The 15,215-nt window shown below is 41.1% G+C and overlaps 1 protein-coding gene across 1 annotated transcript in view; it reads left to right on the forward strand.

The window, feature by feature from the left end:
* The window catches only part of TRPM1 (transient receptor potential cation channel subfamily M member 1), a 121,366-nt gene that overhangs the window by 32,204 nt on the left and 73,947 nt on the right, over nt 1-15,215 (forward strand). The window contains exon 4 of the mRNA XM_040077202.2: nt 14,133-14,228. The gene's annotated coding sequence lies outside the window, so the exon portion shown is untranslated. The remainder of the gene's footprint in view (nt 1-14,132; nt 14,229-15,215) is intronic.

The following is a 15,215-nucleotide window of genomic DNA, read 5'->3' on the forward strand; positions in this document are numbered from 1 at the left end:
CCCTTCTGGTAAGGAGGTAGAATACCTGGAGGTGGGTTGATGGGCCAGAATGGGAGCTAGAACCTTCTGAAAGATTTGCTGAAAATGCTCTGGGACTTTGAGGGCCTAAGTATATTAATCTATTTAATTATGCCCACCATCCTAAGCAGTGGCTGGGCATTCTCTGAGTCTGTGAATACTAACCAAACCCCAAAATGAATGTTCATCTCATTCTCTTCTTTTTTTTTTTTTTTTTTTTTTTGATTGGTTGGGTTTTTTAGTTCAACTAATTAAAAGCAAAGCCTCAGTTAAAATCTTCTATTTTTCAGGTTAGTTGTAGTTTAACATTAATGCCTGGGTTTGATACTACTTACAATAGCACTGTAGCAACTGTCTTTTATGGTAGCTATAAATCTCCTTATTTTCCAGAAGTTAATAGTTTTAAGGCTCTCGTATTACCAGCTGTAAGTCTAATTTTCTAACAAGATGCTGCTAATTGTATTGCTCTGGTTTCAGCAGTTTTCTTTGTGTCAGAGCCCCTTAGAGGGGCAGTAGATTCTTTGCCAGAGCTCTTGTTTTGGTCCCGTAAAATGTAGATTTTTGGAACAGTAGCTTGTTCTTAATAATTTTTATCTGCTTTATTAATTTATTATTGTCTAGATTTTGGTACATCAGTTACTTTTGCATTGCTGACAGCCTAACTGGATGTAGTTCAAATAGACCAGTATCCACAGACTGTCTCAACTGATCGTAATTACATTACTCATTTCAGTGAGTACAGCATTTCCCTCACCAGCTGGTAGAATTTTGCTTGTATTAAAAGTAAAATTCTCAAAACATTACCTGAAAATTAATTTGGAACACTATCCCCAAGAGTCTCTTTCATAGTCTGCTTCTGTGAAAAATAAATAGTTGTGTTAGAATCTGCCTTTAGCCCTAACAGTTTTTGAGGCAAGTATTGTGTAGTCTGTTGGCCACATCGTGCTCGTGACCTTCCAGCCTTCACAGTTACCCTTGGGCACATCTCAGTGCGTGGCCCAACAGATCTGAAAGCGAAGTAAATGAAGAGCAGGGCTATAGGCACGTCTGTACAGGGAGATGAAAATACATCTTACGGGGTCCTGTTGTGTGGCTGAACCTGTTACACAGTCTCAGCTTCGGCTAGGTAGAGGGACATAGTGTTTTTCACTGATGTTAGCTCCCGTTTTCAGAGATTCCCTTTAAAGGCTGGTGTTCCAGCAAGCTTTTCGGTTTGTGATCTTTTAATAAAGACTCTGAAGAAAAGCAGATTAGAAGTTACAGTTGCGTTTGGCACATTCTGCACTGTTAATCCAGCATCCTAAGAAAAGGATCACTGTAGCTGAGGAGGCAACCAAGGAATTAAAACTTTCAGAGAATGTGTTACTCCCTTTTTGCTGTTGGAAGCTTTGTTTCATTCCACAATAAAAAGTTTAGGATTCTCTGGAAAATTAGGTTATCGATCCTCTTCTCTCTGCCATAATCCTCATGTCCTTCTTGAGTCTTGTTCTGGAGTGTGAACCAGATGTGTTCTGACCTGTTTCTTTGTCTTTGGGAGTTGCTGCCAGATTGGCCTCAATGAAATGTGTCACTTCACCTTCCTTTTGGATGAAGATAGATCCATGTTTTCGGAGTTTAGTAACATCTGGCACTGCTAAATACTAAAGTAGGGGATTCATACCCCTGGCAAACGGCCAGCGAAAAGAAAACCTGCCGGGTGTGCAGAGCCCTCCGCAGAGCTGCCTGTCCCCGCTCGCAGGCGGTTTGCTCGCGCCATCTGCCGGAGCCTCCTGCTGGGAATGCTGTGGGGAAGCGTGGCTGCAGAGTGGGGGGAAAAGGAAACGTGCCTGAACCAGAGCGGCTCGGTGTGTCATCAGACTGTGAGCAACCAGGTGGGAACAACCATCTCCAGGACGCATAAAGTGTAAAAAGTAGTTATAGGTTTGTTTGTAGTTGCATTAATTACGACCTTTCTGGTTGTTTTTAGGACACACAAAACTACTGCAGCCGGTTATATTTAGAGCAGTGTGCAGATTTGTTAAATGCTGTCTTTTATGGCATGTGCTGCTGTGCGGAAAATAGGACTCTGAAGGTAGTGAAAGCTACCTTCCTCTGAAGGAAGTTTTAGTGAAAGCTAAATGAGATAATTACTAAGTGGATTAATTTAAAATGGTTTGCTAGTTATGGGAACTAAAGCATTGTTTCAAAAGTAGTGGGCTACAATGTAATTTCAGTTATACAAGGGTGTTATTCTGTGCATTTTAGATAAGAACTCAGTGGCTGCTGATAGACTTTGAGAACTTCTATGGCTCTCTTGTCACCTCTTTGAAAACTCACCTGCCAATTACATTAGCCCTTTTTTCTTATAAATCAAAGTAAAATGGAAGGTCTATATGCAAGGCAGCTTCTTATCTGGCACTTTGTCCTGCAGCGATTGCTTTGCGTTACCTAAGCTAAATGTCACAGAATAGTTTGTTTAAACAACATACTCCACCATGGGAGATATCAGCCTACACCAAAAACGCCTCGTTTAGGTTTTTGTCAACATTTACATAAAATACAGAATTTCCCTTACAGGAACACAGGTTGTGATGTAGAATGTCATTAAATCCATGCCTTTGCTCTTATATGCCTTTGACAATGCCTTACTGACTAGTGGCATTTCCAGGTGGTTGGTGAGAGTTTCAGAGAGAGCTGAGAGTTGGAGAGATATATAGGTTACAGCTGGGTTGTGAGGTATTGGTGTCTTTTAAAGTATTGGGAACATCAAACAATGTCTGCAGTCAGTACCATTGTTCTTGTTCCTGCTCTGGGTGGAGTTACAGGTGTTAACCCCTCCTGGGATTTGTTCCCTTGTTTGGCAACCAGCCTTGGCTCTTAAATTACATGGTCAAAAAGATTAGATGGCCTACACCCAAAATTGAACACTGAGTACAAGCACTTCTTTTTCTGACATGGCTTGACCTTCTCATGATTGCTGCCATCTGGGGAGTGGTATCAGCCTGCTCCCATCTGCTGTCGTTGATTCTTCGAGAGGCGGTTTGGCTTGTGAGTTGAAGAGGTACATGACCTTATTGCCTATTAGCTACTACTGGAAAAGTGAAACATAAATACCTGCTTGGTTCTCAGGCTTAAACAGCTACAGACTTAAAATTTGGATCTTTTTATTCCAAGCTAAACTTTCAGAAACCCTTTACCGTATCACTTTCATGATTATCTGTGACACGGCACTGTCACCTTTGGCAACCGGTAAGTCTCTAATAGGAATAAAGCCTGGAGTAGTCCATAGCAGCAAGCAGGCTTACTCAAGGGAATTAGGAATTAGCCTTTAGTAATACCCTGAGTAGATGTTTGCACATCCTCTACCAGAGCTAAAAGAACCTCTGCATGCTGAAGGCTATGGGGAATACTTTGATTTTAGAAAGGACATTATCTTGCTATGTCTAACTAACACGCACCCCGAGGATGTGGTACTTTCTTCAAGTCTGACAAGGTAGGTTCTTCTCATTTTTCTGTGTTAAGGAAACAAGTTAGATAAATGGGTGCAAATTGGGTGCAGATGAGAAAATAGATGTGGTTGTCTTTTTAACCACTGTTCTAGTGGCCATTTGCTTGGGGCAAAGATCTTTTGCAAAGCAGAAAGCTAAATAAAGCTCATTCTGCCTTCAGGGAGGTGAGAGCTGCCTGCCTGTGTTTCTCTCCCAAGAGGTGGTTATCTTCCAGTGTGTCTTCCGATACTCCTTCATCCTAAGGAGTTTAAGTATGAGTGTTTCTTTTAATACAATATTCTTGTATATCAAGACATTCTCTATCTTGTCTTTAATAGAAGAGAGAGATTATTTTTCTTCAAAATGAATAATGAAAGTAAATTTTTTGCTATCTGACAGATACTTGAGGAGAAAGTACAGAGGTACATATATGTTTTGTTGTGTATTTGTTAAATGCTTTATTGAAGTTCAGGGATTTTAGTACTCATTATACTTGTAGGACAAAACATTGCTGATACGCAGAACAGTAATAAAAACAGATGATAACTGAAAAGTGCTTGATGCTGTAAACATGATGCAAGGCAAAGATTCCAAATTACCTTATTTTATTTAACTGGTGTTATTTTTGTTTCTCTATCATGATTTTCTCTTCAGTGCTCCTTGATCTGAAGCAAAGTGATAGAGCTCTGAACATTTGCAATTCATCTTACTTTACCAGCCACACTGTGTTTCAGCTGAACACATGACAGAAAATCAAATTGATCAATAGAGTAGCTTTCTTCATACCTGTATTGATTATGTGGCTGCTGAAATAGAGCTTGGTATGGACTTAGTCATCCGTTGGGCCTTGAGTGGCTGAGGTGAGAAATTGCCTAGCCCTGACTGTTCCTGGGATGAGAACTTGGGAGTTTAGCAGGGACCCCTTGCACAGCAGCTGGGAAGCACTGGTGAATATGGATGTAGCAACTCCAAGGAGGGCTCAGTGGCAGCAATAAAACCTCAGTCTTAGGGGCATCTGCTCTTGTTTGTGAGGACTCACTCTTTTGCTGGGTATTCGTACAACCACGTGTGTCATAAATATAAACTACAGCTCAGACATTCTCGTTGCAACCCTAGCTGCCAGTTCAGAGGTGTCAATGAGAAAGTACCTTTCTACTTAGAATTTCTTACTAATTTTGCTGCAGAAATCTTGCTTGATGTAGAGGTTTCTTCTAGTAATACCAAGCTGAATGATACCAACATGTGCCTTCACACAAGTTTGGAAAGGAAAAGTTAGTGAGTAAGTTGTGGGCAAACATAGTTCTTCCAAGAATCCATCTTGCAAGGATAACTTGGATAAAATATACGGGTTAAGCTGAGCAAGTGTAATGCACTATCAAGGAAAGTGTCTGCAAATGGAGTCCATCAGGGATATAGTCATCAGGACTAATTGCATATGCATGTGTTCAAAGCTGCAAATGCTTTCTTTCACTCTTGACTCCATTGAAGCCATTCATCAGACTTGCTTGAAACTACTTGCCGTCATAACTAATTAAAAACTTTTTGCATCAAGCTGAGGCCAAGATTTCATCTGATTAAATACCAGTGGTTCAAGTTGCTTTATCACCATGTTTCTTCCTTGTTCAGTTTGGAAATTTCATTCACAGTTAAAACTAGATGTGTCCTGTGTCCTGATTAAATAGGTCTCCAATGTCCACTGAATTCTGTTTAATCTGCTTATTGCCTCCAAAAACAAATGTCAAAATTCTGATTCAAACGTGTGTATGCTGAGAATTGGTTGGCTGCAGTGAAACAATATAACAACAGTTTTCTAATTTAACAGTATGCCCAAACTTGGAGATCCTGGAAAAACCTAGGTCATATCAACTTCATTAAAGGTGGAATTCAGCCTACTGCTGAGGGCTGGCATAAAGCCAATCTATGCTTAACTCTCCCTAAGTCCTAAAATATGCACTACTTTTGTTTCTGAACTATGCTAAATTTTATGTGGAGAATTTAACACCTGGAAGGGCTGGGCCCCCAAAACTGTAGTAATTGCTAAGGGGAAAAAAAATCTGAAATGTTCTATTGCACAGTACAAAAGAGTACTTCTTGATGAACTAGAATTTGTTTTCATAGTCAAGAATTTTTCTTCTTCTGTTAAACTGGTCTTGGATTTCATGATTTACAAATTTTGTCTCAAGACACTACCTACTTATAAGATGTTTCATGAAGCCTTTATTTCATTGTAATTTTGTTGTTCTGGAACACTTTGAGGACGTGGGGAAAGCTGCTTTGGGTGCACTAATAATCAGATGTATGTTGACTGGATTATATGTGTATGTATGCTTGCAACTAAGTGGATGTGTTAATTTGAAATTTTGCACTTCCATCTGTTGAGACAACCCAGTAAGCTCAGCAGCAGTAGCAGAGTATGATGTTGCCATGTGGAACTCTGCCCTGCAGGCAGGGACATTGCTGTTCTGGTGCTTCTGCAGTGGTGACTGCCCAGAGGTTTGCACAGCCTGGGTTTGGTGGCGCTTAACACTGTGCCTTCGGGAAAGCAGTGTCAGCTCAGCATCTGGGTCACCCAGTTTTCCCAACTGTCAGCCATGTTATCAGGGGACACTGACCTGTCATTGCTTCCATGAGTAGAAGAACAAAGGAACTACCAAAACATGGTTTATTTCCGTGTAATTTTCCCCAGTTCCCCTCCTTCAGTTGTATATTGATAATTTGATGAAAATTCAAACTAGAGACCCTGGAATACATTTTAATTAAGAGAGGTGAAGGAGAGAAGTCTGCAAAAATGACTGTGGGCAGCCTGGACTGAGATGGCAGCATGAGTAGTTCCTAAAGATGTGCAGATTCATAGAACATTTTTCTAGAGTAGTGTAGTGTATGCACCAGAAATGGACTTCCTGTGGGGAAGAAAATGCCCCCAGCTGTACCTCAGTCCCTGGGCACAGATGGACAAATGCCATTACTCTTCCTGGTTGGACAAGGCGTGGTTCAGTGGTGCTCGGCAGGACACAAACCCCAAACATCTGTGTTGGGGCGAGCTGTGATCGCAGGGCTGGGGGGCAGCAGCGGCTGGGACAGTGCAGTTAAGCAGTCAGCAGCTGCTGTGCTCGTGGGCAGGGAAGCACGGTGGTTGTGCTGCTCCTTCTCAGAGCTGCCGCAGCACAGAGCCTCCTGGTGTTTGCAGTCAGAATGGAATATTGCTCTGCCAGCCAAAGGAAGGCCGTCCTGCTGCAAGGCAGCTTTTTGGTGGTGTGCAGGATGGCTCTTCTGGAAGCTGTCTGAGCTGCTTTGCTCAGACAAAAAGTTGATGTGGTAGAGTCTAAGAATTTCATAAGTCAAACAATATAGTTTAAAATCCTGTTTAAAGAGTTTTTCCTTTATGAAGGCACCTTAAAGTCTGTGTTGCAGCAATAATTGTGCTAAACATGCATGTAGCTGCAGTCTAGTTTGTCTGTCCTAGCTAATACACGTTTTACACTCCTGAGTTTTTCCCAGATTAGTGAGTAAACATACAGTCTTAGCTGACTGCAAAAAGATTAATTTACTTTGATGGGCTTAATCTATGACATAGACTAATCTTGGTGTGATCCTATTACTGCAAGGTCAGCTGGGATTGTAGTGTTTGATTGTCTTGCTTTGCTCATTTGATTCCAGCATTTGTGGTTTGGAGCAGTTTTTGTCTTTATTGATATCTCTGAGATTTTGTAGTCTGGGGAGAGCCGACTTACGTGATCCCAACTTTGAAAAGGTTAGGAGATTGTGAAGGAGGGAAAAGGGGGGTCCTTGTCTCATGGTGTACCCTCTCATCAGTGTTAGTTTTTGAAGTTTAAGTTGCACCAGAGGAAATCCACCATCATTTGTCAGATCTCTGGAGATCTGTGTGGCAGGAGTTGGTCATCTGGAAGGTATTGCAGTGCTAAATACTCCTAGCAGAAATGGAGAGCCTGCTGCTGATGGAGCTGGTAAAGGTGGGACCAGGCTCTGGCTAGTGGCTCTGTCCCAGGTAACTTCTCTTTGCCTCTCAGCACAGCAGGCTGGTGGCTCAACTCTGGGTGTTGCTGGTGGAGGATTGATCTGTAGCTGCCCAGAATCTGTTCAAGTGATTAACTTGGCACATCTCACCTCTGAGCATGAACTGCAGCTGATGTCGTGATCAGCAGATAAGAGGGACGAGGTGCTTCTGACAGCCTGTGAGAGTATGTGGTGGTGTCTTTCTCTGGCATAAACACTACAGCAGCTCCTGTTGGCAATCCCACGGAAATCAGTGAAAACTTTAAGGGGCTGCCCCCTTCCTCTGTGGAGATTGGCAGCAAAAAGCACAGTTGCTTTTTTATCTAGTGCCTCATAGGCAGATGGGAGCAATGGATTTTTCTCCTAATTGATGTTTTCAAATATCCTCCAATTTAATTAGGTTTTGTTGCTTTAATGCACCTTTCTTAAATATCAGTCAACAGAAGGTAAAACACTGCAGTCAGAAAACATCCAGCATAATGGCAAAAGTCACTGGAATGTCACAGGACTGTGAGTTATGCAATGACAATAAACAGGGACCAGCAGTACACTGCAGGTGCTAAGCTCCTAGAATATGCTGATTCACTGCTTGCTGAGGTGTGCTAGAGTTGTTTCTGGGCTGCATCATCTGTCATGGGTAAATTTAACTGAAATAAAGAATCCTCTAAGTGGTAGTTATAATGCAGAGAAGGGGGTTCATAGTATGTTTGTATTTCTCCTTTCTTTTCTTTCTTCTGGTGATGAACTCTGAAATGAGATGTTAGGGTTTTGTAGCCATCCCTTTTTCAATTAGCATGCTTTGGAGTTCAGCTGAGGTTTCCCTTTCTCTTCTCTTCTGTGTTAAGTTTCATTAATTTTGGGAAAGTACTCAAAGCATCCAGCAAAACTTTGGACCCATTACTATAAAGAACTGTGGGCTTGTCAGTACAGCTGAGAATATTCTTTAAAAATGTAGGGATTGTTTGCTCAAGCACTTTGCAAACCATAATCATACTTATATCTGTCAAAGAACTCCAACTGATTTTACAAATATAATGCAATTCAGTGTTTTTGCATAGATTTATATGATTGCTTCTTGTATTCAGGTAGAGAAACCAAGATATTCGAGATATGGGGTGACTTGCACGTGATCCCATAGAAAATCAGGAACAGGAAGAGAATATCCGATTCTCAGTCTCTTACTTTACATTGAAACCTGTTCTACATCTTATCTTTACAGTTATCTTGCAGCTAACTCATCCTTCATACTGTCTTGTTCTTCTGGCACCAAAATGTATTCATATGCACATTTCTAGGTCTTCTCTAGGTTTCAGTTACCATTACTGCTAACTGATCCAAATTTCTCTTGCGTATTTTATTTACTTTTTTAATTTGGAAAGCATTTTTCACGATCAGAGCCAACTTCGTGGTGTACAATAGCAGCACATCAGGGTCAGGAAAGGTCAGCGGCCGATTAAATTCCTTTTCGTACAGAGACGTTTTTAAACCTCTTCTGGAGAATGAATTGTGCATAATGATGAACGTATGTGACCTTTCCCACATGCCAGTATATTAAATATCAGCCTTATATTTCTGGAGGGAGGCCGGACGGTAGTCCATGGGGAAATCCTGTGCGTTCCCAGGGAAGCACCAAGCAGCACCAGGTGGCGCTGGTGGCACCCGCAAGGCGGCGAGAGAGAAATGCCGGCTTTGGGCACTGGGAGCGCGCCCAGGGATGCAGGAGTGGGCATTCTGTGCTTGGAACATTGCAGCCGAACCCAGTGCTATGAATTGGAGAACTGATACATTACCACAGCGTCTCAGGGAAGTCTGTCCTTCCCCGTTTTCAGAATTGATAGCAATTCAGTTGTTTCCTAGTAAGAACCAATTGCTTCTTTCATCCCAGGAATGATGAAGCACAGTAGGAAACCTTGTTTCATCATTTAATATGTTGAATATTAGCAGAGCTTCCAGCACATCTGTTCTTCGGATATTCCTTAGTTACCCAAGCAGGGAGCAGGTTTTTTGTCACCAGTTGCAGATACTTATTTGTGGTGGGAGGCAGAAATAAGCAACCTCCAGAACTACAACCTCATTCATTTAGTTCTCAGATCAGTGGAGTTTTGTGGGTTGGTATCCAGTGAGTAGTTCAAGGCTTCCATGCTTACTTGTCATTAAATTACTCATTTTGCTTATGCTCTAATTTTTCGGTTCTCTCTTTTTCTTCACTACCCTTTCAAGTCCTCTGTTACAAGCTAAGTAAGAAACGTTCTTTCTTGCAGCCTTTAATTGCTCATAGATATGAAAATGTTCTGGATTTATTTAACTAGCTTTGTTTGAGAGATAGTAATGCATTGACACAAGTGGTATATTGAACACTGAAATAATGATTTTACTCAAATGAAATTAAAACAAAAGCTTGTGTAATTCTTCTGAGATCCTGTTCTCATGGAAATCTGTGTCAAAACCCCATTTGCTTTTGGTATTGTGAGGCTGAAGCTGATTTCTGCCTGTGTTTATGCAGTATAAGTTAAAGTCACCCCATCTGAATCCCATCTTCAGTGGGGGGCCACCATCAGTGGCAATGGTTCTACCTGTGAAGTCAGTCTGGTTTGCATTTTGGGTCTAGGTTTAGAGCCTGCTCACACCTAGGAGGCCTTCAGCGTCTTTCCAATCTGCCCAGCCCAAAAAATTCCCCTGTAGCTTCAGTTTGCTAACAGAGTTAACATTCCATTTTTATTACAGAGTAGAAGTAACTGTATGGATGTACAGACAGTTTCAGACCAGTTTAGACATAGGATAAAACATTCTAAATGATACTTAACAATATTTAAAGGCATTTCATTTAAAATATCTAATTGTTTGAATACAAACAGAGTGCTTGGAAAATAATGAATATATAGGGAAAATGAAGAAAAGATCATGACCTGATTATTCAGACAAACTGATCATTAGGGTCATGTGGGGTGAATTGTCTGTCAGTACTTTATACTGTTTGTCAGTCTAGGTTAGCAGGTGTTTTACTTTAGTGCAAGGAAGTGCCTTGTCACATAGACAAGTCTGAGACCAGTGAGAAGTCCTTTCTCAGGGCTGATGATGCATAGAAAATGGGAAAAGATTCAGCAAAGCTGGTTTGTAAAATAATCACATAAAGTGCAGTGTAATCCTTTCTGTCATCTAATTTATTTTATTACTACGAATGTGAGGACTGGAAAGAGTTATGGTTTTCTATCTGTCTAAAAGGAAAGTCACTTCTGAATATGCCAAGACTGAACATCATTGTTATTAATTTGTTGTCGTTATTCTTAAAGTAGAAGTGAAATCGTAGAATGTTTTTAGAGGCTTAGCTTTGTATCCAGAATAACAATTTGCTTATTCTGTTTTAGTGTATCTAAAACAGTCATGAAGTCCCATCTCCATACAATATTTTCTTATTATTATATTCATAGTCCTAGTTTTTAGAATTCAGGTTTTACCTCCCCCATGTTTCAAAGAACTTCAAGTCAACAAATCAATTTTCTTTTCTTAGCTTGGAATTTGCAGAGCCCTAGGATGAGACAAGGGCCTGATGTGTCAGCCTGCTCACAAGTGATTCTAAATGTGCCACCAGCTCCTTCCGCTTGGTTGGAAGGTGAATGTGATCCTGTAGTGAAGGAATCCAGTGTCCTGGTTTCAGCTCTGCCTCTCTGAGAGCAGCAGGGAGCTGTCTCTAAGCTCCTAATTCCAGTAGGAGGAAATTTGCATGTGAAGTAAATTATTGTACATGGGGACATGGAATATAATATATCATTGAGGCCAGAGTTTTCAGAAATACCCATTAACCATGGGCTAGATCCCCATAAAAGCCAAGATCGATTTAGATACTCTTCTATGCTGGACAAGATAGGTCTCTATCTGCTTCAGTTTTTGAAAAGTCATTTGAGGCAACAAGAACCTGAATTGGAGAAAAGTGGCAGCTTCCATTTGCTATTATAGGAGCTGTTGCTTTTTCAGCATTTTTCAAAATTAGGTCAGGAACTGTCTGAGCTTAAGCAAGCAAAATTAGTGAGTGTCTTATCAATATTGGAGCCTTTAACCAATTATACTGTTCATTATCTGTAAAATTATGTTGGAATTCTAGTTCTACTCTTGGTAATATTTATAGGAAGAAAAAGAGAAAGAGAGCACAAGCAGAAAATTATATTGATGTGTGAAGTTTGGGTCTGTTATCCTTTCTATGGGAAGTATTATTTAATGCCTTCCTCATACTTAGTGCCCGTCCCCAGCTAGTGCATGAGCAATTCATGGATGAGGAAATGTGCAGCCCAGACAAGCTGGGAGCCGTGGCTGGTTTTCTCCTGGAAATCCACCCTGCCATCCAACTGTGGCGGAGGGGAGGAAACCAGAACCCAACCAAAAAGAAAAAAGGTGTTCATCACATCTGGAGGTTCATGCTTTGTGCCTCACCCAGATCTCAGCCACTCCCTTATTTGTTAGAGAGGAGAGTGCTTCCTTGCCTCCCAAGGCTGCTGAAATTCAGGTTTTTAATGTTCAAGTCACTTGAACGCTAAGATGGGAAGTGCTGCAGAAATGGCTACCAAGTTCTAGGCAGTGTAATCTAAGTATAATACACTGTCTATTTTGGGCAGGGACAGATGAATGCACATAACACTTTGTGCTGTTCTCAACCATCATTTTTTCATATTGCTTTTTTTCCATCCCAGGTAGTTTCAAACCAGGGAAAGAAAGCAAATAACTCAGTTCTATTAATCAGAGATTAAGTCCCTGGTAATAGTAGTCAGAGCTTCTTGTGATACTGTTTGAATGTCAAAAGTGCAGTGCTGGTCAAATTTTCCTGTAAAAATGCTCTCCCAGTGCCATTTTCTGTGATGTGAGGTCTTCATTTCCATTTCTAATGTGACGCCTGCTCACTGAGATGGACGCTGATTGTGCTTTAAATTGCTGCGTGCTGCCTGTACAAGCCTTTAATGTACTCAGAAAGGGGAAAGGAGCCACAGAGCTCCAAGAGAAGAACTCACCATGGTGTTCTGTGGTCAGGTGAAGCCCATTGAAGCACAATTGCTCAAATGTTAATACCAGTGATCATGTAACCACATGGAAAATGGTTAAACAGCTGGCAGCTAGCCCTGTGTGTGCAAGAAGTTGCCAGCTGGCTGTTCAGTGGGCTTCTGCCTGCTGTAAAACTCTTCTGATGTCTGAGGATGCTGTAATAAAGCAGGATCTAAGGAACACCCTCTATCACAAATTCAAACTCTAAAGTTATCTGTTTCTGCTTTGATTCAGCACATTCTAAACTGCTAAGATGAACAACGTTTTTTGGTTTTAATTTTCAGTTTGAATATGTCTTTTTAGGTAAAATATGATAAAGAGTGGGCCAATGTAGTGTAGCATCTTTGATACCCTGGAAAATGGGCTAGAGTGCACCTGTAGGAAATGTGCAGCTTTACCATGGGGAGCACAGCTGGAGGCTGTTTCTCCAACGAGCTGAAGGAATTGACCAACACAAACTTAATGAAAGTTTACTAAGGCAAATGCAAAGCCTCTGTGTTAGTAGGACGTGGAATCCCAGGGAGCAGCAGGTGAAGGTGAGCCAGCAGAGGGCCCTTGCAGCGATGAAGGCTGTCTCAGTGAGAGGGAAATGTTTGTTCCCTCTGATTAGCACTTAGAGTTTGCATCTGGAGTGCTGTCTTTATTTCGGGAGCCCCATAGTACAGGATTGACAAATATCTTTGTAGGGACCCTTGGGATGAGGGTGGTTGGAGTATGGAAGCCCCAGATGTAAAGATAGGCTGGAAGAGCTTGTTCCCCTGGGGAGAGGGGGGCTAAGGAAGAATTAAGTTGCAGTCTTCCACTAAGTAAGGAAGTGTTAACAGGAAGGATGGAGCCAGATTCTTCTCATAAGTGCAGAAGGAAGAACCAGTGCAGCAAGGGAAATTCCACAGGGACATAATGAAAACAATCCTCTCAGTAGGGGAATGGTGGAGTACTGTAGCACTTACCCAGAGGACTGGAAACACTGGCCTTGGAGGTTTGCAGCATTCAGCTGGGCAAAGCCCTTGACCACTTGACCCAACTTCCAGGTTGTCTCTCCTTTGAATGGGAGGTTAGATAGGTGAGCTTCACAAGTTGCTCCAACTTTTTTTTTCCTACAATTCTACAAATCTAGGGAAGCTGACGGTTGATCACCTCCAGTGTGACCTGGTGGGTTTCTACTCCCTTGGCAGGTTTTTGATATAAGATTAGTTGCATATGTTTTGTTATTTACTAGCATGGGGTTTGTTGTTCATATGATCAGTACAGACTATTTCTCATATTTCTCACATGGGCACCAATTTACAGGCCCACTGGCACAAAGAGAGGTTATTTGTTTATCTTTTCTGTCTGCTTCTCATGAACTGTTTTAATTTTTCTTCAAACTTTTTGTTCTCCCTGCAAGAGAGAGGAGGCAGACAGTTGCTAAGTAAGAAAGGCTCTAGAATGGAGAAACAGAAAATGCTGAAGTAAAAGTACCATGAAGTGGCTCACAGTCTTCCTCTGAGTTTAGGTGTAGAATTGACTGCATGGAACTTCTTCCCTCCAGCTGTCACCTGCCAGTCACTTGCTGAGTTTTTATGTAAACTGTTACATTTTTAATCCAAATATGCTCTTGCCTAGGTTGCTGCAGCAGTGCTTTGAGGATATGCAGTTTACAGAAGAAGTTGACTCTTCAGCCAGCAGTCCCCAGTGACCTCCAGAGTGCTTATTCTCATGGTAGGTAACCAGCACTGAGCAATATTCTGTCTGTGCTTTGCTTCAGGAGGGCAGAATGAAGAGTCAGGAACTCTTAAGTGTATAATGGACCCTAGGCTGGTTTTTCAGTTAAACACAACTCTTGAAATTTTTATATTGTATCACAAATGTCAAAGGACATCAAACCAGCATTCTTTTTTTATAAAAAAATTATTTTAAGACATCCCATTTTTAAAAAGTGTTGTTTGTTTTTTAATAATATATTGCCTATGAAAGAAACTTGTGTTTAGTTTACTACTCATATTAAATGCAAAGTGAATGAAGGTCTAATTCTACATGTCTTGTACATGTAGGTCTTTACAGAGGTCTAAGCCCATCTTACTTCTTCCTGTCAGTGTAAATAAGGTTCATTGGATTACAGATTGCTGCTTTCCATATTTAGTTTAACTACTAGGGTGAATGGAAACATTTTCACTGTCATGATGGACTACAGATCAAAGCTCTAAATCTATTGCTTTTTGTTTTAAACTAACATCAAATATCTCTGATGTGATGTCATAGAATACAGCTCTGAACAACAAGAACAATGTTGTTTTGCTTTTTTCCTATGGACTGAAACAACTACAGTTGTCTCTAACCAGACTATCCACTTTTTAAAAGCATGTTGTGGTAGGGCCTTTGGCACATGGATTTGTTCGTGACTCCAGATATTAAATTCCCATGGTGTGGTGTCTATAAGATGTGTAAGTTCTTAGTGTGTTACTTCTGTGCACTTTGAAATGGGTGCCTCCTGCTTTTCCCAGAGAGAGGCTGTCAAGGGCCTTGATGGGGAGTTTGCAGAGTGTTGCCTGCACTCTGCTTGCTCCTTTATGAGAGTGTATGCTCTTGGTTTTTTCATAATCAGAGTTTGACCAATTTGATTTCATTACAAAACATGGAGGATGATGACAGCTGTGTCATTTCAAGTCATGAATTGTCCCATTTCAGAACCAGTTTAATGGTCTTTCA

This window comes from Hirundo rustica, chromosome 13, assembly GCF_015227805.2.
Source record: "Hirundo rustica isolate bHirRus1 chromosome 13, bHirRus1.pri.v3, whole genome shotgun sequence".
Lineage (NCBI taxonomy): Eukaryota > Metazoa > Chordata > Aves > Passeriformes > Hirundinidae > Hirundo > Hirundo rustica.